General features: G+C 48.1%; 1 protein-coding gene across 1 annotated transcript in view; it reads right to left on the bottom strand.

The window, feature by feature from the left end:
- LOC138293661 (aldehyde dehydrogenase family 3 member B1-like) overlaps window positions 1-26,166 on the bottom strand; it is a 346,834-nt gene extending 320,668 nt beyond the window's left edge. Inside the window, exon 1 of the mRNA XM_069232958.1 lies at window positions 26,016-26,166. The gene's annotated coding sequence lies outside the window, so the exon portion shown is untranslated. The remainder of the gene's footprint in view (window positions 1-26,015) is intronic.
- Window positions 26,167-26,631: the final 465 nt, after the last annotated feature.

Raw genomic sequence — 26,631 nt, forward strand, 5'->3', positions numbered from 1 at the left:
AAACAACACTCCCACACATCCAACACAATATAAAACACACATCCACATCACCCACAAACCCCTACGACCCAAAATTAGAGAGAACGCCATAGAGAGACAGCACAGAATAGAGAACCCCATCACACAGAGGCACACTACACCATCACCCACACAACATCCACGCACAAAACACCACATACCACTACACTCACCACACTCATCAACACATACACCACCTCACACCTCACCCACACCACCCCATGTCACGCCAAAGACACCCCCGCTTCTCTGAGGAGGAGCTCAGGGTCATGGTGGAGGAAATCCTCCGGGTAGAGCCACAGCTATTTGGCTCACAGGTACAGCACACATCCATAGCCAGGAAGATGGAGCTATGGCAAAGAATAGTGGACAGGGTCAACGCTGTGGGACTGCACCCAAGAAATAAGGAGGACATCAGGAAGAGGTGGAACGACCTACCGGGGAAGGTGCGTTCCACGGTATCCAGGCACCACATCGCAGTACAGCGGACTGGCGGCAGACCCCCACCTCCTCCCCCACAACTAACAACATGGGAGGAGCAAGTCTTGACCATCTTGCATCCTGAGGGCCTCGCAGGAGTCGTTGGAGGAACGGACACTGGTAAGTCAAATCTTAACTATCATATCCCCCACCTTACCTGCATGCAATCACACACCCCCACCCTCACACCCTCCCCTATCACCCTAACTCCTCACTAATGTACCCATAACACTAACCACCCATCCCAACCCCAAGACCTGCATGACACAACTAAGCATGGATACCCATCACTAAAGCATGCCCACTGCACATACCCAGAACACCCCCCAACCATTAGCACACAAGCCCCCACACAGGAATGCCTGCACTGGGGTACACAAACACCCAACCATTGCACACCATGAAACACACACACATGCAATAATCATGTACTTATACCCCCGCAGGAACCCGAAGGAACGTCACCACACCAGAGGGTCCAGACAAACCCACTTCACCCCCAGAAGAGGCCCACAGTGACGACAGCAGCTCTGCCCCACTGGATCTTGATGACCAGCCCGGACCATCGTGGGCCTCAGGACAGTCGGTTCCCCTTGCCCAGTCACAGCCCAACACCGAACTTCCACCCTCTGGTAACACCAGCACAGCACCCACCCAGCAGGGCCATACCGCCCTACCCAGGACAGGTCAATCAGCGGTGTGTCCACCACTACAGGGCACCCAGGCTAACCCACCACCCCAACAACAACAGGGACCTGGGGGCAGTGGTAGTGGGCACACGGTCCAGGGGACGGAGGTACTGGAACACAGGCGAACTGGGAGGGCTGCTGTGCGACAGAGGGAGGACAGGCCAAGGGAACCTACTCTCAACGAGGCCCTCTCCTCCATCATGGGAGCATACCACCACTCCCAGGAGACGATGGCAACGGTCCTGGACAAGTTGCAGGAGACCCTGCGTCTGCAGGATGAGCAGTATTTGGGGTTCAGGGAGGAGCTCAGGACCATCGCCTCCGCCCTGGGCACCATTGTAGTGGTGCTGACGGACATTCAAAAGACTTTGAGGGACAGCGTGGCACTCCAAGGGGCCCCTGACACTAGCCACGATGATGAAATGCCCACCACCTCCGCCGGCGCTAGTGGACAGGACGCCCAGCCACAGGACCACCACACCAGCACCCCACCCCCTGCAGACGGACAACCACCACGAAAGCGGTCCCTGAGATCCAGGAACAGGACAGAGCAAGATGGCAAGACCCCCGCCAGGAAATACAACTACCCTGATTGTCCCCCCACTGTCCCACTTTGTTACCCTGTCCAGATTGGAATTGCCCCAGCTCCACTTCCAATGGCCAGATGTGCAATGTACCTGTGAGACTAATAGACTGGACTCTGCCATGGACATTCTTCCACAATAACCCATCCCCATTTCACAACCCCCCTTCATTTTTCTGCACTTAAATAAACACCCTTGAAACACTAATAAAACTGGAGTCAGTCTATGATGTTGAACTTTGTATTGTCAATTACACTGTCAAAAAGGGTTACCCATTGGAAGGCCAACATACCAATGTCACACATCACAAGCCTTTCAAGGGTGCAAGCTGTTGACACGTAGGTTACCACATTTGTGAAACTGAAATGGAAGGGGACAACTCAATTAACAAATAGTGAGTGAAATGTAGGTACAGGATAGAGGTAGACGTGTGAAAGTTAATGTAATGTTAAACCTGAAAATGTACTCACCTGTGTCTCACTGGAAATATTGCTGTATGACTGACTCCCTGTTGTCGTTTTCGTCTTCCTCAGCCTCATCCTCATCACTGTCCACAGGCTTCACAGGCTCCACAGCTGCTACAACACCGTCATCTGGATCATCCTCCTGCAGAAAAGGCACCTGGCGTCGCAATGCCAAATTATGGAGCATGGAGCAGGCGATGATGATGGCACACACCTTCTTCGATGAGTAGAATAGGGAACCACCTGTCATATGGAGGCACCTGAACCTGGCCTTCAGGAAGCCGAAGGTGCGTTCGATCACCCTCCTAGTCCGCCCATGGGCCTCATTGTACCGTTCCTCTGCCCTGGTCCTGGGATTCCTCACTGGGGTCAATAGCCACGAAAGGTTGGGGTAACCAGAGTCCCCCAATAGCCATACACGGTGCCTCTGGAGTTGACCCATCATATCAGGGATGGTGCTATTCCGCAGGATGTAGGCGTCATGCATTTACCTGCGAGATGTACTGGCCTGCCAAACAGACCATCTGGACATTCATCGAATGATAACTCTTCCTGTTCCTGTACACCTGTTCACTCCTCTGGGGGGGGGGACCAGAGCTACATGGGTCCCATCAATAGCACCTATGACTTTGGGGATATGTCCAAGGGCATAGAAGTCACCTTTAACTGTAGGCAAATCCTCCACCTCAGGGAAAATGATGTATCTCCTTACGTGTTTCAGCACGGCAGACAACACTTTGGACAAAACGTTCGAAAACATAGGCTGGGACATCCCTGATGCCATGGCCACAGTAGTCTGAAATGACCCACTTGCAAGGAAATGGAGCACTGACAGCACCTGCACTTCAGGGGGGATTCCAGTCGGATGACGGATTGGTGACATCAGGTCTGGCTCCAACTGGGTACATAGTTCCTGGATTGTGGCACGGTCAAACCGGTAGATCACAATCAAATATCTTTCTTCCATTGTCAACAGGTCCACCAGCGGTCGGTACACTGGAGGATTCCGCCATCTTCTCATATGTCCCAGCTGATGGTGCCTAAGAAGGACAACAGCGAAGAACCAGTCACTATTCCTCCAGGTATGTACCCACAGTTACACACAAGACTACACCACTCACAAAACCCCTTCCTGTATGTGTGTTGATTATAGGCCTAGCTATGTGTGACGCAGTAGTAAATGAAGCCATGTGGGCTGCCTGACCTCTAAAATGGGACAATGGAATTGTGGGGTAACTGCGCTGGCGTTGGACACCGTCGCGGTAGGTGGTTGTAGAGCGCGGCGCAATGCTGCATTGGTTAACATTGGACCCTATGGGTCCCAGGAGCCAATGAACAGGTGCGCCGGCGGGGATGATGCGCCCCGCCGTGGACGTCACCGCCATTTTCTATCTCTTCAATCATTAGATACCTGACCTTCGACAGGAGAGGACCTACACTGCTAGTGCTGCTGTGACCTCGGTCTGGAAGCGACGATGGCTGCTGCGTCTGGGGAAAGGGCCCCTACCTTCACTGCACAGGAGTTGGAGAAACTTGTGGATGGGGTCCTCACCCAGTACATGCTACTCTACGATCCTCCAGACCAACAGGTCAGTACACAGGGAGCACGTTGGATGGGCTATGCCTGGGTGGAGAGGGCTGGTTGGAAGAGAGAAGGGTGCAGAGTTCATAGAACAGAAATGCATGGGAATGAATGGGCCACATGGCCAGAGTAGGGAGGGGGCCACTCACATTGATGGTGCAGTAGGTAATGACTGTCCCTCTTTCCTTGTGCATGTCATGTAGGTCAGCGCGCACCAGAAGAGGGACATTTGGCGTGCCATCGCCAAGGAAGTCCGGACCCTGGGGGCCCACCAGAGACGGGGCACCCACTGCCGGAAGAGATGGGAGGACATTTGCCGCTGCAGCAAGAAGACGGCGGAGGCTCAGCTGGGGATGGCCTCCCAACGTGGGAGGGGTGCCCGTCGCACCATGACCCCCCCTGATGTTCCGGATCCTGGCGGTGGCCTACCCGGAGTTGGATGGGCGCTTAAGGACATCACAGCAGACACAAGGGGGTGAGTACAACCTCATTCTGTGGACTTTGCGTGCAGTGGAGGTGTCTGGGTGGGGGAGGTGGGCTGTGGGTGTCCCTAGGCCAGGGCGAGTTAGGTAGGCAAGGCCCCTCCGTAATGTAGGCCATGTGGCACTCTACCCCAGCTCAGAACAGTGGCAAGTTGATGTATAGTTGCCCCTTTGCCATCCATGTGCGCAGATTTCTACCATTGCCATGTAGGCCATATCCCAGAAATTGCATGTGCAGAGGGCAGGAGCACGGCGTAATGCATGGGGCTGCTGCGTCTGTCTTGTCCGCCAACGGTAGCGGTATGCAATGCACTAAAACTCTCTTCCTTCTGTCTCCCCCCCTTTTCCTGCTCTCCCTGTCCTTTTGTACATCAGCATCATCAGGCGGAGGTACAGTGGCACCGGAGCACGAGGGAGCTGCATCCCACATGGCCATGGAGGGCCACACCACAGACTCTGAATGCACCAGTGGGACGGAGGGTGAGGGGAGCTTCACGTCGGCCACAGGATCACCAACCAGCGACACTGACTCGTTCGCCGATGTGAGCTCCCCTGTGGTGGCGGCACCATATGTGCGCCCCACTTCTAAAGGTACAGCCGCCACCTCCCCTACCAGCACCGCCCTCCCAGCAGCCCCTCAGCGTTTGCCCCGTTCCCGCTCACCCAGGAGGGTGGGCATCACCTTCGCCCCAGGCACCTCAGGCCCTGCCCCTATCACCCCTGCTGCCCTCAGTGAGGAGGCCATTGACCTCCTCAGGTCACTCACTGTTGGGCAGTCTACCATTGTGTATGCCATCCAGGGTGTAGAACAAGAGTTGCAACACGGTAATGCATTCCTGGAGGGCATTCATACTGGTCAGGCTGTCCTTCAGCGAACCCCGCAATCTCTGGCCTCAGCACTGATGGCAGCCATTGTCCCTGTGTCCAGCCTACCCCCTCCAACTTCCTCCACCCAGACCCAATCCCCTGTACCCCAGTCCATCCCAAGCACACCTACAGACCAGCATGCACACAAGTCAACACCCAAAAGTAGCTCAAGCAAACATAGGCACCACACACACACCACAGGAACTCACACAAGCATCACACCCATACAGACACAGCAACATCCACTGTCTCCACTGTGTCCCCCTCCTCCTCTTTTCCCTCCTCCCTCCCAGTCTCGTCTACACACACACCTGCATGCACCACATCTACAGGCACTAGGACTCGCACCAGGACACCCAGCACCACAAGCCGCTCACCTGCACTCACCACCCCCACTGCCATTTACACGTCCCCTGTGTCCTCTCCCAGTGTGTCTGTGACGCCCCCTCCCAAAGTACACAAATGCCTGCAATCACTCACCCAACATCCATCCACCTCACGACAGCCTCCAGTACCTGCACCTGCACCCAAAACACCTAAAGTGACACCTCCTACAACCACCTCCTCTTCCTCCACTCCCAGACCCCCTCCAACTACCCATCCCAGTGTCCGTCAGAAACTGTCCCTATGTCAAATTGACCTTTTTGCCCCCACCCCCCCCCCCCCTTCTAATTCATCAGTCCCGTCGTAGCGCCTCAGCCAAAAAGCCTCCAGTACCAGTGGTGTGTGTTCCAGGTTTTTGGAGTGCACCGTCCACCAGGGCAGGCAGTAGGACCCGGAGCCAAGGCACTGTCAGCCCACCCCCTGTAAAGGCTCTGAAATTGGAGAGTGGACGACGGGACTGTGTCAAGACTCCTGGTGGGACTACAACTGAAATGGGATCGAAGGCGATTGGTGAGTCATCTGTAGCTCAAAAGAAGGTGGGGAAGGTCCCGAGGAAGTCTCCCCAGCCTGTTGTGAGTGTCACGGCGGAGAAGTGCGCCATCATTTCCGGCGGTCCAGACACAACCGCCAGCACCGTCGTTACTGGTCAGGAGACCACCGCCAGAGTCACAGCCCAGGAGGGCCCAAGTATCGTTACTGGTCAGGAGACCACCGCCAGAGTCACAGCCCAGGAGGGCCCAAGTATCGTTACTGGTCAGGAGACCACCGCCAGAGTCACAGCCCAGGAGGGCCCAAGTATTGTTACTGGTCAGGAGACTACCGCCGGAGTCACAGTCCAGTAGGGGCCAGGATGCCACAGCCCTGCTGGGCAATGATGGAACGTCATGCCACACACCAATGTCCAGTGTGGAGATCGTCATGCCACACACCAATGTCCAGTGTGGAGATCGTCATGCCACACACCAATGTCAGTATCAGAACCGCCATGTCAAAGCACCGCTGAACAGTCCTGAACCGCCATGGCAAAGCCCAGCTGAACAGTCCTGAACCGCCATGGCAAAGCACCGCTGAACAGGGCAAAGACCGCCATGGCAAAGCACCGCTGAACAGGGCAAAGACCGCCATGGCAAAGCACCGCTGAACAGGGCAAAGACCGCCATGGCAAAGCACTGCTGAACATGGCAAAGACCGCCATGGCAAAGCACCGCTGAACAGTCCTGAACCACCATGGCAAAGCACCGCTGAACAGTCCTGAACCGCCATGGCAAAGCACCGCTGAACAGGGCAAAGACCGCCATGGCAAAGCACCACTGAACAGGGCAAAGACCGCCATGGCAAAGCACCGCTGAACAGGGCAAAGACCGCCATGGCAAAGCACCGCTGAACAGGGCAAAGATCGCCATGGCAAAACACCGCTGAACATAGCAAAGACCGCCATGGCAAAGCACCGCTGAACAGGGCAAAGACCGCCATGGCAAAGCACCGCTGAACAGTCCTGAACCGCCATGGCAAAGCACCGCTGAACAGTCCTGAACCGCCATGGCAAGGCACCGCTGAACAGGGCAAAGACCGCCATGTCAAAGCACCACTGAACATAGCAAAGACCGTGTAGGTATGAATAGGCCGCCACATCAGGCATCCTTATCCCATGTGCAGCTGGGACAGTGACAGGACAGGAACTTTCACGGGGAGACTCATCCAGTCTGGGCACCAGTCCCACCCAGTACCAGTAGAGAACTGCATCTACTTGAGAGACTGTGGCTTTGCACTCCCCAGGATGGCACAGTGGGCAACCCACCCACTGTAGAGACTTGAGAGACTGTGGCTTTGCACTCCCCAGGATGGCACAGTGGGCAACCCACCCACTGTAGAGACTTGAGAGACTGTGGCTTTGCACTCCCAGGATACATCAATGGGCATGGAGCCCCGTCGTGGATCTGGCTTTGCATTCATGTGACTGAGGTGCCCCCCCTTCCCTTCCCCCTGAGGTGCCTGTAGTGTTTCTATCTGATGCCCCGGCAGTGTTCTCTCGGATTTTGGTCAGGTATCTATTGTGGGCCTCGCCCATGCATTTTTGGACTGTTGGTGCACGGAGATTGTTGTGTACATATCTGCACTACTTCTTGTATTGTATATATAATTATGACAGATTTCGAGATATATATCAGTATATTTTTGTATGACATGTATATTGGCACATTACAATGTTTGACCGCAATTCGCTTTGTCTTTGCATTCTTCCAGGGGGATTGTGGGTTGTTCATGTGATATTTTTGACTGCATTGGTATGTATGTTGTGATATGCGAGGGTGGGGGTGTTTGGTGGGTGTCCCCCTAACTTTTGCCTTCCCCCTCCCCGTGTCGTAGGTGCAGTACTCACCGGTATCTTCGGCGCCTACGTCGCTGTTGGTCGTAGAGGAGCAGAAAGACAAGGGCAGGTAGTATTTGGAGTTTCGGCTCCATAGAGTCGTCGTTCCTCGTGGGATGTGTAGAAGGTGAGCGTTTTCCCATAGCAAAAGCTGTTTCCGCTGTGTTTTTATCCGCGGTGAATCCGCCCCGGAAAAGGTGGCGGATTGGTGTGTTCTGATACTATGGGCGGTACATTGTCTCCCGCCTGTCTGTTGGCGGTGACCGCCGTGCTGCTTGTCTGTACCGCTGTGGCGGGCGGTGTGTTAAAGTGGCTGTCTTTGTTGGCGGTTTCCGCCAGGGTCATAATTCCCTTTTTTTGTCCGCCGGCCTGTTTGCGGTCTTACCGCCGCTTTAACACCGTCCGCCAGGGTTGTAATGACCCCCTATATGTCTAGGTATTAGACATGCTCTAAGTAAAGCATCAATGCCCTGGACTTGCCAATGGCACGTTCCCCAAATTGATTTCAAATCAATATTTTATTTCCAAACCTCATAGCCCTGTAGGGTCAACTGAAAGAGAAATGAGTCAGAATAAATCAATTTAGTTTGGTTCAGCATGTTTTTCTTCCCAATGGGATTATAACAATAAGAACCTAGTTTTAAAGGTCTGTGAGACGAAAAATATGCAACCTTTCTCAAATATGTTTTTGAACTACCCACTGGTGGTGTTGGGCAATGTTTCCATTATGTATAGTTGAACACTGTGGGCCTCATTATGAGTGTGACGGTCTATAGACTGCCACACTCATTATGAGTGTAACAGCCTATAGACCGCCACACTTGCAGTGAAGGTCTGGACCGCTGCCCATGCGGTGGTCTGACCGCCACATTAGAACTCTGGTGATCGGACCACCAGCTCCACCAGGCTAGTGGATCCCAGCGGTCTGTCGGTGGCAGAGGTCATAATCTGCCAGGGCAGCGCTGCCCTTGGGATTACGACCTTGTTCTCCACCAGGGTATCATGGCAGTAGCACTGCCATGAAAAGGCTGGCAGAGAACAGGTGCCGGGAGGAACGGGGGGCCTTGCACTGCCCATGCACTTGGCATAGGCAGTGCACGGACCCCCTGGCCAGCACCTTCACAATGTTAGGCCTGGCATAGTGGTTATTTGGACATGACAATCTGAGTGGCAGGAAACCATATTAAGCCTTGTCAACTTCGGTTCTAAGCTGGCGAGATGAAGCTAGTTTACCTCATGAAAGCAGATGCTGAGAATGATGCCAATAGCCATACTGGCTATGGCTTAGCATTTGTACTGCTTTCTTTTTGCATTTGTTTTTACAGTTTCCTGACCTATTGATATTTATCAATAAGGTGGTCCTGAAGAATGCCATAAATCTCATAATAGGGTAATTGTAAGTGGCAGAAACATGTTGACCTTTTTGATCACACTTGGGGTAGAATTATATTCCCCTTGGTTTTGTTTTTAGTATGGCTCTTGGGGGACATGTGTTAAAATTTAGTTTTTGGTCTACTAAGATCCATTTTTAAATCACTTTATTCACGATTCTCTTACTTTTGCAGTACCAACTCCAACCAGTTCACATTGGTGTAACCTCTGCAATAGCAGGCTAAGTGGCTCCTCTCCTGTTTTAATTAAGAGAGTTGCAGCCCACTTCACCAACACATTTGTCAGTGGTGACAGAAGGAACCCGATGATGAAGCATGCCATCTAATGGTGGGTGAGACCTCTAGTTACTTTTACTACTGGAGTTGTTTTGAGATAGACGCTCCCCGTCCATTTGTGTCTTCTGTGCTTTTTGGAGGTTACAGTTGGGTCTTTAAATACCCCTTGTTTGGTCCTTTGTGTGTTTTATAGTGGTTGTGTTGCCAGATTGAATTTGCAGTTTTCAAACTGCCAAACTAGGCTACAGTGCCTGCCCTAGAATCATCTTTTCACTTTGTCACTGCAGTGCTGCTGTTCACTAGTAACATTTAACTTACAGGCCCTGAGTACACAGAGTACCATATACTTTGAACGTATAGCTAAGCTAAATATGCCAATCAGGTATTATCCAATTGCAAATATACTTTAGGGGTCAGAGCACACAGAGTGGGTGCCGGATGCCAGCGTCTCAGTGTTCAGAGCCAGTACACCAGCACTAAATCGAGCAAAAAGTAGGGGTGATCCAGAACAAAGGTCATATTGGATATATAAATAAATGCTTTGTTTTATTGTCAATTCTGTATGAACTAAGACCATCCAACTCACATGGCATTGTCTGTCACATGCTTTAGGCTGTCTACACACGGTCACTTGGTGAGAAACAGGTATGATCATAATTAGCTGGAAACCCCAGCAGAAAGCAGGCTCGCAGGTAATTGTTTGGAGGTTCTGTACAGCTGATGTTCCATACAGGGTGTAACACTCGCCCAGGACATCGGCGGCAGCCTCCGAAGCTTTGTTTTTGTTTTTTTGTTGTTGGAGGAAGAAGACTGTGAATTTAAAGTGGCTCAGGCTGTGCTCTGCACTAAGATGCCACCCCTGTCCTCATATACTGAAAATATTTTACAAGCTGTCAGGTCTGCGAATACATTTATCATGACACAGGTGCCCAATATTTTACCTCAAGCAGGAACCAGCCATATCCAAATCAGTAACTGTACTGCTTCAAGAGGAACAGTTCAGCCTGGGTTGCCAGACTAGGTGCCCTCTGATCTGAACCCCAAGGGACCCCAGAATATTTTTGTGCCTGTTTGGGCCTCTTCTGTAGGGTGTAACTTAAATCGTGTGCAACAGGGAGAAAGGAACAAGCAGGGAAGAAAGCAAGGAGCACGGTGTGCTGAGTCATAAAGGCAAAAAATAAGTGTAGCCTTAAGGCAGAAAGGGAAAAGATACAATTCATCATTCAATCAGAACACTGTGAGACAGAAATGAACAAGCAGGAAAAAAAGCATGGCGTGAGGGATGATAAATTTAAGAGTCCCTTCAAAGCGGTGGTTGAAAGAGCCAACTCAGCCAGTCACAACACGGCTACACCGAAATTCTCCTGGGCACAACTAACACAAGAATAGGGAGGAAAGCCATCTGATCAAGTGCAGACTGCTCAAATAGACAACAAACATATCCCATTATAAGCAAGGGATTACTCTAATCCCACTCTAAAGAATATGTTTTGGAAAAAGTATGTTTCCTGGGTGTCATTAGGGCCGCTTGGAGCTGGAAGGTTTTCAAGGTATATCACGGGGCAATGCACACATTTGCAGGGATGGTCTGTAAATCAGATTGAGGAGGACGAGCGGTGTGCGGTACAGAAAATATGTCAAGGACATAAGAAGACCTGCCCATCTGCCCTTAACAGAGATGTTTGGATTTTGAGGAAACTGCAGACATTGGAGCAGGACTAGATGACAAAGATCAGGAGTGTGAACAGAGCCACCTTTTGGTATGGACAAGCTGGACCCACATCCCAAGGTATACAACCTCCAGAAAGGTGCACAAACCTGTGAACATTAAGGTCAAGCAAACAGCAGCATTCCTCTCACTTAGCTCTAGTGTTCATATTTGACATGTGTACTGCTTTTAAACATTTTTATGCTGCAGATGTCATTTTGAACACCCCATCAACTCCTTTCCATCTCCCTTTCATCCCTTCCTGCTGCCAAGCACCAACAACCCCCAGCATCTAACAAGGTCTAATCAAACTGTGGATGGTTCAGATGAGTCAGGGAAGAGTGGAGATGTTTGTGTTCAGAGACCAGGCCCTCACTCAAGGCTCTGACGTAATCAGCGAAGGACTGACCGGTGACCACAAAAGGGTCGCCCTGCTGCCTCATTTTATTCTCCATCATGAGCTAGGGTGGCACCATTCCTTTTGTCTGGGGTACCATCAGTGCAAAGGCCGGCTCTGCATGCATGAGTGGTAATAAGAGTGAGTATGTGCACAACAGTAAGTATGAGGGTGAATGTGGTGCATCTAGAAACGAAAACACAAGCAGAGCCTTGACTGGACACTGTGATAACTCTGCAGTGTGCAATGATCGTGTGCAAACTTAGATTGCTGTTTCTAATCTCAGTGAAGATAGCTGGGTGGTTTGTGCCCCAAAAGAGGAGACCTGGGTGTAACTTGCTGGTGACATGCTCAAATCCAGGCTTGCTTATCTTTCATTATTCCCATGGTGAGAAAAAGAGTACCTATTAAACTAGGTGATAATTACACATATTTTTATGCATCAAGAGACACAAGTGTGTGGTGAGTGCTACATGCATCTTTATTACCAATACCAGGCATTAAGGAGGTTGAGTGGACGGCTGCAATGACAGGAGATCTCAATTTGTTGGAAGTCAGGAACCATGTCTGTAAGGAGTGGCCCAAAGGCAAATCTTTTGTGCATCCTGATGCTTATAGGCATGTTTTTTTTCGGAATTGAATGTGGTGGATGGGTACTCCTGAGAGGTGATGTTTTGGTTGTACCTGATGGTGTACGTGGAAAAATTCTTGAACTTGCACATGAAGGACATATAGGAATGAGAGCCATGAAAAAAAAAGGATCAGGGACTGATATTGGTTGCCTGGATTGGACAGGGCAGTGGAGCATTTTGTGAGAGGATGTGTGGCATATGCCATTAGTGACACCTCCCAAATCACTGTACCTAGTCCTGTGGAGGCAGTTCCTATTCCGGACAGGACATGGAGCAAATTGTGTATTGATATAATTGGACCACTCAATTTGGTGAAGGAGAGATGCAAGTATGGAATAGTACTAATAAACTACTTTTCACAATGGCCCAAGCTTGAATTTTTGTGGTCAGCAGAGACTTCTGAAGTTATTGGGTTTCTGCAGACTGTGTTCATGAGAGAAGGTACACCTGAGGAAGTAGTAATGGACATTGGTGTTCAGTTTACATATTCTGAATTTGGGGTATTTCTGTCTCAATGGGGTGTAAGACATACCCAAAACATCTTTAGATCACCCTTGCAGTAATGGTTTGGTTGAGAGGTGTAATAAAGCTATTAAAGAAAATATTTAACTGTCAATTGCCAATGGTTTGGATTGGGAAAAGAAAATAAAGAAGTTGTTATGGGCCATTTGCACCACTCCCAATGCCACTACAGGAGTGTCTCCCTTCACGCTCCTCAACGGCAGTTAGCTCATGGACGGAAGGTACCATGAAGAAAAGGAATCTGGAGACTGTAATAGTGAAACATAAGACACCCTAAAGGAAGTATACTGACATTACAAAACCAGAAAGGGTTCATGCTTCATCCATCAAACCAGGTGATTGGGTCAGGTGTCAACTCCCTGGTTTTAGAGTGAAAGGTCAATCCAGATTTTCACAACCTAAGAAAGTTGTGAAAGTTAAGGATCAAGTTGTTATGTTGGGGGATAATAAGTGGTGGAACAAAGAGAGACTATCACCACAGCAAGATGGCAGCAATGTATGTAAGATGGAGGATAGTGTTGGTGTTGCAGTCCATGGTGATTGTATGGTTAGGTCATTATGTATAAGGAGGCCCCCCCCCCACAAAGTTTCAGGATTATGTAGTATGCAACTAAGAGCAAAATTAAAAAACATTCAAAATGTTGTTCTATTTATGATGTGTCATAACTTTGTTGTGTTAAAATTATATGGGAGAAAGATGTGTTGAGTTTTAAATTGTTCTAAGAACCGCATATTGTTCTCAGAATATAGGTAACAACGATCTGAAAACAGAGGGCAAGGAGAAACGTTACTCTGGCAGGTATTGCTTTTCCCTGTGTCTGGTCGGTCGTTATTATGCGCTGATTTTAAATAAACATAAGTAACCTACCTGTGTCTGCATATTCCCATCCTTTCACATCTGTTACAGTGCTATGAAACAGCAGTGAGTTAATGGAGTTTCATGCCCTATGTTACTGACTCTAGAAGCTATAAAAGGTTTTACTTAAAGTAACACTCTCCCAAAATTAGCCACCTGATACTATCAGTGCAATGCTTCAAACGTGGGCCTCTGTTTTTTTTTTTTTGGTGTCCAGGCCTATTTTCGGTCCCAATCCGACTGTCTATTGGCATGTAGGAGTCTATGCTCTGGTGCACAGGTAAGAATAAAACCCCTCCCAGGTAGGGGTTTAATCTTTCAACTAATGTATAATTAAATACTATTTACCGGTTTTAAAGTGTGAACAATACTTTGGCTCCTGCACTGCTCTGCCCAACCCCTCCATCTTTCCGACCCCCACCAGCTTTTTGACCCAGTGCAAAATTCACTGCGCACCCCCTGCAGCGCATCTGGCTCACTCTAAACTGGGAAATATATAAAGTCTGGATTTCACACCACTTCATCTTACAATAAACAGTCAGCAATGAATAACAAGCATATTGACAATATTCGTTTTTAATGGTCAAAGGTTCTGACACCAATGGAGGATAAGACTGCACGCCAATATTAACTTCTGAAACGGAGTGTGAAGATGTGCAGCATCATCATCAACAGCAAACCCATCTTCAAATAGCAGATAAATGCAGTGGCCTCCTCCAGCTCCATAACCTTTGCATGTTACCGGAGATTTTCAAATGGATTCAAATCGAAACCAGAAAGAAGGGTATCTAAGCCATCATCACCAGCAGACTAGAGTATGGAAACGCCCTCTACATTGGTCTCCCAGCACAGCTCCTCCTCCCCCTCCAGACAATTTAGAACACAGCAGCGAGACTCGTCCTATACCTCCCCAAAAAGACCTACACCACCCCCCACCTCAGAGGTCTACACTGGCTGCCGATGCACAAGTGGGGCAAAGTCAAGGCTCTCACCATGGCATACAAAGCCCTCCACAACATCGGACCCAGGCAAATCAACCGCAGACTCTCCTTCCACCAGCCAACCAAGGAGTTTTGTTCAACAACTCTCACCCTAGCGCATGTCCCGAGAGACTGATGCAGCTGCAGCGGAGGACGCTCCTTCTCCTACCTCTCTGCCAAGACCTGGAACAACCGCCCCCTCGCCCCCCCCTTTGCACCTCACACACCTTCCTTGACTTCAGGAAAAAGCTCAAGGCATGGCTGTTTGAGGAGTAGCCACTGATGCACAGCAACATTCCAGAGCGCATGGGTAACTCCTGGGTGGCATGCCGTGCTTTACAAAATCTATGATTGACTGAATACGCATTTGCAGTTTGGAAATGCAGTAGGGACAACTGAGCTTTTCATCTTTGGCGTGTCCATAAAATACATTTCATTGCTTTTGGTAACCACAGCACTCATCTTTTAAACACCATGGCGGCATCAGATTAACAGGATGCGGGTTGAGGCATTAGGGCAGTGGTGCGACAAGGGTGCTGTAATTGCAGTGACATGCTGCTCACACTGCTGGAATTGGGAAACAATTACTCTAGGAACCCAGACATTGGAGTTCAAGATGTGGCAGAGGAAATGGGGTGGTCATGTGTGGCAGAGCTTGAAAAGCAGAGCCTAACAGTCAACATATACATTTATTTTGAGGAAAACAAATCTGCTGCAAAGAACTTAAATTGGCAGCAAGGACATATTTGACAGTAAATCTGTTCTAGTGTACCACAAAAAAGCTACATTTTTAAAAATATCTTACAGGGTTAAGACACCTGCTGCACAGATCTTTCTGTTCCCAACAGTACTGAGATATTTATAATAGCAGTAACATAACTCTAGTGATTGACACGAGTCTGGCAGAGTTCTGTGTTGTGTCCAGTCACGGTTTTGACTCATAAATTAGCAGATAAGGTTAATGTGCATGCTGCAAAGAGCGTTGTGCGACATGCATAAACTAGCAGATAAGGTTAATGTGCCTGCTGCAAAGAGCGTTGTGCGACATGCAGATCACAGATTTGTATTTTATGAAGATAGGTAAGTGGGCTACTGCTTTTGAGACTAGATCATTATATTACTTCCAGTTCATAGGTTGCATTCCTAATATAGCAGAGTGATCTGTTAATGGGCATCAAGGATCTGCATGCAAATTGTAAGTCATGGGTTTAGATCCTTACTTTTTCTCAATCTGTCATAACCCTAAAATTTGAAAGAAGGGTTGCTTTGTAAGGAATAAAGGGGGTAATTACAAAACTGGCGGTCTTTGATTACCAGTCCCCCTCCCGCCAGCCTTTTCATGGCGGTTTGAACCGGGAGTCGCGGGGCCCCCTGCCACCGCCCCATGCAGCTTTTCACTGTCTGTATAGCAGACAGTGAAAAGCACGACTGGTGCAACTGCACCCGTCGCACAGCCGCAACACCGCTGGCTCCATTTGGAGCTGGCTCCTGTGTTGTCGCCCAGCGAGGATCTCATAATAGACCCTGCATTGGCGACCGCCGGCGGTTCAACCTTAGCGGGCGGCAAGGTTGTAATGAGGGCTAAATTCTGTTAGTATAGATCACCATGTCACTGTGATCTGTTTCATATCCTACCTTTGTGTTTTTCCAACCTTTTACTCTCAACATCTAGGGCCTAATTCACAAAGGTAAACTTAGGGGGTGATTCTGACTATGGCGGACGGCGGAGGCCGTCCGCCATAGTACCGCCGCCAAATGACCGCACCGCGGTCAAAAGACCGCGGCGGCCATTCAGACATTTCCTCTGGGCCGGCCCAGAGGAAATGCCCCTGCAACGAGGACGCCGGCTCAGAATTGAGCCGGCGTAGTTGCAGGGGTGCGACGGGTGCAGTTGCACCCGTCGCGTATTTCAGTGTCTGCAAGGCAGACACTGAAATACTTTGCGGGGCCCTCTTACGGGGGCCCCGCGGCACCCCCTACCGCCATCCTGTTCATGGCGGGTTTCCCGCCATGAACAGGATGGCGGTAGGGGCTGTCAGAATCCTCATGGCGGCGGAGCGCGCTCCGCCGCCATGAAGGATTCCCCCGAGCAGCGGTAAGTCAGCGGGAGCCCGCCGACTTGCCGCTTCTGACCGCAGCTGAACCGCTGCGGTCAGAATGCTCGTGGGAGCACCGCCAGCCTGTTGGCGGTGCTCCCGTGGTCGGTGGCCCTGGCGGCCACCGGCCGCCAGGGTCAGAATGACCCCCTTAGTCTTTTGTGTAAGTTTTCAATGTGTCTGCTATTCACAAACTCTAGGTAAACAGTACGTTTATGACTGCGGATACTCCGCAGTCGAGGCGAATAATTTAGCACATTAAAAGATAGGCTTACCCTATCTTTTTATGTGCAGGGTTTTCTGCCCCAAATGTGGGGTCTCCACAGTCGTAAACTTACTATTAACTAAGAGTTTGTGGATAGCAAAAATAGCTGCCAGAACCAGGATCTTGTGGGACACCCCTACGTTTAAGCAATGTCTCAAGGCACATGCTTCTGTGCAAACATTTACATGCATTGGCTCATGCATTACTTGTGTAATATGCGTCATTTTGTTGCTTTTTCCTTCGTCAGGTGTTTGCACATGCTTTCATTTGGAGTTCAGATACCACGCAATGCAAAGTTTTGCTCCCATGGGGAGCTATAGCTCTTCTGGCCATTCTCAGAATTCTAGCGGTGTCTGATATTTCCTTCCAGTTACACCCAGTTTGCATAAATTACTGGACATTTGACGCTATGTGCCAAGTGAATGTTGATCACCAATGCAGTTTGTGTCACTTTGTGTCCCCATGAGCTTTTGGGCCTTAGTGTCTAACGAGCACCCTCACTAAAACATAGTACATTTGGGCGATAAGTCTGGTGTCTTCCAGCAAACACAGCTCCTGGAATCCTGCAGCTCATTTCTAGCAAAGAAAGTCCCTGTGGTCGATTTTGGTAACACCCTTACTAGGGGATTTCTACCAGATCCATTCTGGCAGGCCAGTAGACCGCGAGTGGCAAAAAAGGAATGAATCCCTGTACAAACAAAAAAAGAACTGAAGCCCATAGCACCCTACCCTGGGCACCAGATTTTGCATGTATGAAGTTAATGATGGCCTAGTTCTTCACGCAGGGTGTACTAAGTCCAGCATGCGTTCATTAACTCATTTATTCACTCATATTCAATCAAGGACACTTGTTCACTCATTCACTCGTAGCCACTCAAGCACATTCGTTCACTCATACTCTTTCATGTACCCGTTTTTTCACTCACTCATTTACTCATGCTGTGAAGCACATGCTTGTAACTCACTCATATATTCGCTCAAGCTCATGTTTTTTCACTCAGTCTGTCCCTCACGTTCAAGCAAGCACTCCCTCACACTCATACTCATAAGCACATGCTTGTTCACTCACTTGTTCACTCATGCACTTGGTCAAGCATCTGTTTCTTTACTCACCCATTCACTGCTATTGGACTAAGCATATGCTCGTTCAGTCACTCTCACTCGTGCTTGTGGCAGCATGTCTTTTGCTCATTCATTCAGTCGCCACCATCCTTCACACACTAACTCAGTGAGACTAAACTGGAGGATGAGGCTGTCGGACTATTCGCTCACTCTCTTCTTTGGTACTCCCTGGGCCGACAACAGGATTGAGCTATTGAAGGTGGGTGCTCTGCTAGGTGAGACTATTCCTTCAGTTTTTAGAGGTCCTGTGCACTTGCCTTTATTCTCCTGGATGTATCCTGAATTTCCTCCATCTCTCAGTGTAGGATGCTCCTTAGAGTTGAGTATCACCCAGCAGTCACTCATGCAGTTTCTTGGGCTGGTCAATGTGTACGTTGGAGGTAGTGGGAGTCTGCAAGCGAGCTTCCTGAACTCAGCTGGAGCAAACAGCTGTCTGCATCCTCACTTATGTCTCCCTCTTCTCAGGTAACCCTTCTTTACCCATTCTTGGGGGCCAATGAGAGCACACCCGCAGGCACAAATATCTAAGGAGGTCACTCCTTTTCACATGATCTCAGGCTGTTCCCTACTTTGTGGTGAATAGGAAAGTAAATAATACCAAAGGGACAAACAGCTGCTGAATGGACAACACCGGCATTACTCCATAATGTGCACTCATATCAGATTTCAAGCCATAGCCTCAGTATCCCCAGAACTTAGGGCCTGATTTAGAATTTGTCAGATGGTTTATTAGTCACAAACGTGTTGGATATTCCATCCCCTGTATTACAAGTGCATTATATACAAAGACACCTGTATTACGGAGGACACGATACCCGTCATATTTATGATGGAGTAACCCATCCACTGAACTCTAAGTCACCCCTAAGTTCTTGTTTGCTTTATATCCTCTGCCTCACGAACCCGAGGACATCCTTTGTTCAGGACCTCTCTTGAGGCTTTCAAGAATCCACAAATACCTCCCTCCTGATGGTCCTCGCTTTGCCAATCGCACATGGTCAGCATCATTTAGTGGCCTCTACACACCCACTAGATTATTTGAATGTTTCCAGCCCTTACACAGATCCCGGGAAGAGAGCAGGAATCACCTACGATCCCAAAGGTGATTCAAGTTCTTCAGTGGTTTCCTACTGCCTGGGGTACGAGGTACTATAGTGCGGAAGTAATCTGTGCTAGCAGTGTGAAGCAATCCAGCCTTGTGCGTGTAGGAGGCTGTTAGCATGTGATGGCATTGTGTCAGGAAGCACTTACATTGTTGTCTGGATCCAACTGGATCCTAAACATCCACACTTCTCCACATCCACAGCCAAGCATACACAATAGCAATTTGATGATTAGCAGAAGACCAAAGGAAAGGGGAATAGTGTTAGAGAGAAAACCGAGGCACTCACTATCGCCACTGACTCTTTACTTAGCTGGGCACTAATGTCTACTGGTCGCAATTGTTGCAAAATGAAACGATTCAATATTGTGTACATCTCATTCCTATAACTAACCATCTATCACTTCCCACAGACATGTTATACATTCAGACTTCCTCTATGCCTCATACGCTCTGTGTTTTAGTGGAATCCTCACATTTCTAGAATTGGACCATAAACAAGACTTAATCAATGTTATTTCACCCTTTTTACCCTTTGACATAACCTTACTCTCTTTCTTGACAAGAAAACTACGTTTTGTTTTTGTGAACACATGCTCACTGGTTCTGATGTAGTTTTAAGATCTCTTTTTTCCTTATATCTGTTATATACAATTATCGACATTGTATAGTTCTCACTGATACTAATTATTCAGTTCCTTTAATATCACCACTATGTTAAACAAACTATATAAATGGTGAATATTGCAAAGTCTTTCCAGGTAATGCAGATACTTTTATTGTTTTCTTGTAAATATAGGACCCGAAAATGTGCAACAAAATATAGAGCCAGATTTATAAGGCCCTAGCACCACCAAAGCATCACATTTATGACACTCCGGTGGCGCTGTGTGGTGTGCCATTTCTAGAAGGCGGCGCTAAGCCACTTTCTGTGGCGCCACACCTCCTTGTAATTATGGGCCCCACCGATGCAGTTTTCTGCGGCAGAGGGGCATGCAATGGGTGTTAGTGTGGGTGTCCCACCGCAAAACCCATTGCTTTTGACGCCGCCCCAGAATTCCAAGAAAGTGTAAATCTCTTGACAGCGCCAAAAACTAACACAACGCCAGGGGTATCGTTAGCATGGCACTACGAGAAGGAATACTTCTTCTCCTCCTTGTTTTTGCTTTTTCCATGTGTGCTGCATTCTGCAACACACATTGAAAGAGCAAAAAGCCATGAATGAATGTTTATGTGCAGGAATATGTCCCTTCCCGCACATAAACATTCACTGAAAAATGATGATTTGCTACTTCTATGTGAGATGCATTCTGCAGCACATGTAGGAGTGCCAAATCGCTATTGTAGATTGTGTATGTGCAGGAAGGATCACCTTCCTGCACATAAACAATCAATCCCCTCAACGCAAACACCCTTGCACTACAGGTTTACCACCAGCGCTAGGGGAAACACAGGGGTGTGCCACATTTTAGTAAATGCGGCACATCCCTGCATTTCTAAAGTGATGCAGTGCAGCACTGTTTTCAGCGTTTTGCTGGCTATTACTGGACGATAGTCAAACGCGTGATTATGGTAAGAGGTTCTTGACTTGATTTGGGACTCATCTTGCCAGTCTGCTCATTGTTTGGAATAACGTAGGCTTTTTAAACTTTTATTTTTAGGCTTATCAAGGCCTCGCCACATTTTACAATCCTGCACCACGACCATAAATTGTAACAATAGATGCCTTAAGCTGACATGTTTCTTTCGTCTAGGGCACCTCCCATGTAGGCACTTGTGTCTTTGTTACACAATTTATTTCGATATACAAGCAGAGCTCTCCTAACATGACCACCTTTCACTATAAGGTAAGAGCCGTTTTGTAACTATTGTCGTGTAGCAGCTGTTCCTCGTAGTCCTATTAAAGTTCTTTTCTTACTCGTTTTACTTTCCATAGGCTTTCTTTACCCCATTACATAGCCTACGGGCACCACTGGGGAAAGACTTCTGTTTTTTAATACAGCTTCTACACGATTAGTATTTACCTGCTCATTATGATACACACCTTTGATATTTTCAGTTACATTGTCTAATGTCTTAACCAGTGGCAGCTGGTAAATTTAGGGGGGAGGGGGAGGGACACACATACACACTCACATACTCATTCATTCATTCACACACACATCCATTCACAACCCTCATTATCAAAAACTGCAAACATACACGCACACACCAAACATTCATTTTAAAAAACACACACACTTACCTTCAGCTCTGCCTCTGAGGTCCCAGGAGGGTTGGGACTGGGTGGGATACGTTCAGTGAGACTGCTGACCCCACCCCACTTTCTGATGAGGTGTCACTGATTGACACTCGCCCTGGACGCTTCAGGGCTTAAACCTGAAGCACCCAGGTTGGAGGGCCTGGAGGCACCTTTGCTGAGCTATGGAGGTCACGCCCATAGGAGCTGTGACCTCTTCAGCCCAGGCAGTTCCACTCAGGCAGCCAGAAGTCTGCGCAAATCGCGCATGTTCTGCTCCTGGCTGTCTGATCTGAAAATGGAGAGTGTCTGTCAGGCTGCCATTTGCTCAGCCTGACAGACACTCTTGTTGAGGGACAAAGGGTAGGGGCGGCGTGGCCCCTCGGCCCCAATGGACGGGCAGCAGTATGTCTTAACCATTGTGACGGGCACATTATATGTCATCACGCTGTGCCCTGTGACCTCTGCCTTATTCTCCTCTGATCCACATTGATCTTCTTTGTATTTCGCTCAGTGTGTTGGTGCACGGGCATGCGCACATACTTCGGTGCTCTCTCCTTTGGTTTGTTTTTTCTTTTATCCGTGGGCTCTCGGAGATCTAGCACTCTTGAAATGCACAGAAAGGTTGGTTTTAGAAGTTGCCCACCTAGTGTTGTCTGGACAGGGGTTGGAACGTGACTTACATGGTTTACTCAGTTGGGACTAGGGTATTTTGCCAGGATTATCTGGGTGTTATTTGTACTCAGCGATGACAAGTATGACATGGCTATTTTGTCTGTACGCTGTTTGCAGCCTTAAAAACGTCCAGGAGATGAAACACATGTTGTCTGCTGCGTTGTAAGAATGTTGTCATACTCGCCCATACTCATCGGAAGAATAAAACTCAACATATTGATGAAGCATACTTATGTGGCTATTGGACTAACTTTGTCAGTGAGCATTGGTACCTCAGGAAACATTGTTCTTCTGATCAGGCTCCCTAGATCGGATATTGTCTTCACGCACGGTGACAGGCTGATTCTGTACCAGGACTGCACCTGCACCATTTGATTCAGGGACATACTGGTCCTTCTGTATGTATACCTAACTCTGTTACTATCAGTTAATTAAGTGTGTGCAGGGGTAGGAGCATTGTCACCACTTTTTTGCTCTTTTTTGATGCTCTTTCCTAATGCATTGGACTGAAACTGACTGAGATTGCAGCTTCTATTTGGTGGATGGCAGCGGGTACATGATGAGACCTGCAGTATCTGTTGATTGGGAAAGGAGTCATTTGAAGGGGACTTCTTAGCAATAAGACATTTCCATCACTGCCTGTTGTTGTGATCTCTTCTAGCAAGGAGGGGGTATGCTGCAGAGTAGACGGGGACTAAAAAGCAGCTGAGGGTTGCCATCACACTAACAGTCGTCACTAACATCGCCTGGAGTCCGATCTAAAGAAGGAGTTACTGACTCTCTTGGGTGCTGAGACATCCTGCCTGTGGGTGAGGGAAGCACTAACACCCAGGAGGAGCAGATCGTGGAAGAGACTGCTGTAATTGAGCCTGCGTTGTGTGGTCTGTCCGAAAGAAACCTGTGAAGCAACGCAACGAGGGATCGCAGTACTGCCAGGTCATGCAGTGCTTTCATTGTGGAATATTTCAGGCCCCTGGGTTTGGGTGCCCTTGTGGTGGGTTCAGGTGAAGCTTTAGTAGACTCCTGCTGGTGGCCTGTGTGCCCCGTAAGTGTCCTGTGTGACTGCAACACTACCCAGTGTGTTATTGCGTAGGGCCAGTCCTGAAATAAGTGGACTGTGTGATTGCGACACTGCCAATACAGAAGATGGAAGAGAATAAGAAAAACATACCATAAGTTGCTCACTTACAAAATAAAATTATCATGCTCAGTCGCAAAATCTGCACCTGGTCACACTCTGCTTTATCCGCAATAGCATGTCAGATCGCACATTAATATCTAACAAAACTGAGAAGGTGTCAAACAACATTCCCCTTACAGATGGTAAAGGCTTGGTAGTCTAAATAAATGGGTTCAAAGCAATCAATGACAGCACAACAGCACTAGCAATATCTCCTCTAACGATCATTGGAAGGGGGCGCCGACAAGGCCAATTGGTGTGGCTTTAATCTGTTAATGCATTCAAAAACAGCAAGCACGCACAAATGCACACTTGTGCATGCCTCTTTTGGCACATTATTGCTACAACTATTGGCTTTGCCAGTGTTTGTTTACAGTTCATCCACGCTAAAGAACACTGTACATTATGGGCACGTCCTCAGGACGTAGACAGGCTCCTGGATGTGAGGCAGTGTGTATCGAAACAGCCATGCCTGTGAGGGTAGTGAGTGTGGGAGAGAGATCAGTGTAAACAGAACCAAAGCACAAGATACCCACAATGCTGTGAGTAAAGGCTGCTGATCCATGGTCTTTTGCATAAACCTGTCCTTTCTTATTTGTATTAACACATTTATTAAAAGTTTAAAAACAAGATGTTTTTCCCTTAAAGTTGCTGTAAGATGGTGATACAGAACGTCCTGTTGTGAACCACGTGTTTTACTTTGAGTGTTGTTCTTTTAGATTTATTAACATTTCATGTGACTGGATAAAAAAAGACGGCGTTTACCCCTGTTTGAAATATCTCATTATTTTCAAAGAGACTTGTTATACATATGTGATAAAAACTGCATTTATCGTTTAGGATTTCTTAAGTTTATGGTACTCATTTTGTATTAGTCTAAAGGTGGTTTTAAGACGATTGAGGCTGCACCTGTACAACTTTGCTTTATACATCTTGGTGAGAAAAGTCAGCCGTGACTAAGATACTCAAAAACACAGAGATACATGTGGTCAGACACTACACAATAAGCGCTGGCGCAGTTCATTTTTGGAAGCGTCATTATATCTCATGAGAATATTACAGGAACACTGTGTGCCACTGTTACGTGCAACAAATAGTTTTTCCATCTATTGAAATGTGTAGTACTGGAAAGACGTCTCACACAATACTCTGTATTTTGGGCTTTATTCAGTGTTGTGTGCAGATGAAGATCCGGCTCGAGTGTAAGCTTGAATGATAACCTCTACGGATCATGGGCATTTTTACGTTTCCCGTTTCACAATGCGGTACATAGTGCGGTACATAGTGCTTTACAAGCCCTCATTTGGTCGTTATTGCTCCAAAGCTGCATGGCCGGGTATAGCGTTGGTGGTGCCTGGACGGCAATCTGCCTTGGCTCTCTTCCCCTGTGACCTCCTTATTCACAGACACCCTCCAATGGTGGCCCTAATCTCTCCTTAGCCCCTAACGTTTATTTACTTTATAGTGCTACTCATCCTAATGTAGACTGTCAGAGCGCTTTACATTACAAACATTACCCAGAGACAATGCATAGGAAATGCTACTTGACACAATGAGGACTATAAGGTGTAGAAGTCACGTCAATCATACTGGTAGGCATTATTGGCTTGTGGGTGGCAGTCGGACTGCCGCCAATGTGACGGTCCGACCGCCACATTACAACCCTGGCGGTCAGGCCGCCAGGGAACCTCAAGCTCCGGCAGGATCCCAGAGGTCTGGAGGTGGCAGCAGTCCTTATCCGCAAGCGGTTTCATGGCGATACCACCGCCATGAAAATGTTGGCAGAGCATGGGTGCAGGGGGCTCAGGAGGGGGGCCCCATGGCCATCACCATCGCAATCTTCACCGCCATGCACCCACTTTTGCACCACAGTTCAAGGTGTTTCCATGAAGGGAAGCACAAAATTCTATTTGACAAAGGTTAGCACTTCACCACATTGTATGGGTACACAGTGGTGAACAGACATGCAAAGCTTGAATGGTTTGGATAAAATAAGTCTATTCTCCATCTTTACGCCTGCCTCGAGGAGGCATCATTTTTTAATGACAATAACTAAGGGGTAGGACATGGCTGAGGATGCGTATTGCGCCCTCAGGAGAAGAACCAGGTCAGGGCTTCGGGTCTTACCACTATAGAAAAGAAAATATAGTTATGTGTCATTATTCACATTAAAAACTATTGTTTTATATAGAAATTGTGTTAAGATGTTGAGTAAAATATATAAATACATTTGACAAGACATGCAGTCATCCCGGGATTGCTACCACTGAAAGCAAATAGAGTTGCTGAAGTGCAAAATATAAATGTTTCAACAGGTACTAACTAGGACGTGTTACTCTCCTTGGCACTTAAATGTATCTTATTGAAAACAAGTGTTCCTAAATCTTTACTTGTTTACTGTCATTTTCTGCATAGAGTTTCTAGTTCTTCACTTCGAGAAAATAAATCATAAGTGTCTTTCACGATGATACATCAACAGAAACGTGATACATTAGTAACGTCTCCTCGTTTTGCAGAATTCACCAAACATTGCTTTTCCCACACCCGTTGCTTTTTTCTGCAGTACGCTGAAAGTGTTTCCTGAGTTTGTCTTCACTTTCACAGCTTCCTAACAGGACAATAAAGGTGACTATTTTACTCCGTCACCGCATCTTACCTTCAGGCTTGATCTTGCTCTTAAATGTTGTTTGCTTTTAATATTCTTCTTTTCCAGGCCAGTGACGTCGGCTGTTCGCTGCTGGGCGCTGCGCACACGCCACAGGTGCTCCGGAAGATCAGATGCGGGCACCAGCACCAGAGGCTCCAGTCTCCGGAGACTGGATTACAAGAGAGAGGTGGTCTGGCCGTGGCTTAAATACCTGAGCCACGCCCAAGATGGGAGAGCCTGGGCGTGGCTTAGATACTTTAGCCATGCCCAAGATGGCGGGTGAGCGTGGGCGTGGCTTAAATACCTAAGCTATGCCCAAGATGGGGGTGAGGCCGGGCGTGGCTTAAATACCTGAGCCATGTTCAAATTCGAGGAATTCCCTATTACCCCCCAGCTCCCCAAAAAATAAATGGTCTCACAAGTGCTGTAGATGCAAAATACATACAACCATATGTGAAAGCACTTTTTTATTTCATCAACATTTCAGGGTCAAAAGTTCCAATCCTGTTCACACAAGCTTCCTCTAGTCAGAGATGCAGGCAGGCACCAGGTATATAATTAGGATTTAAATGGTTTTATATTTTATTTTGCTGAGACTTTTAATGCATATTTTTGTTTTTTAATA

The sequence above is a fragment of the Pleurodeles waltl genome, chromosome 4_2, assembly GCF_031143425.1.
Source record: "Pleurodeles waltl isolate 20211129_DDA chromosome 4_2, aPleWal1.hap1.20221129, whole genome shotgun sequence".
Taxonomy (NCBI): Eukaryota; Metazoa; Chordata; class Amphibia; order Caudata; family Salamandridae; genus Pleurodeles; species Pleurodeles waltl.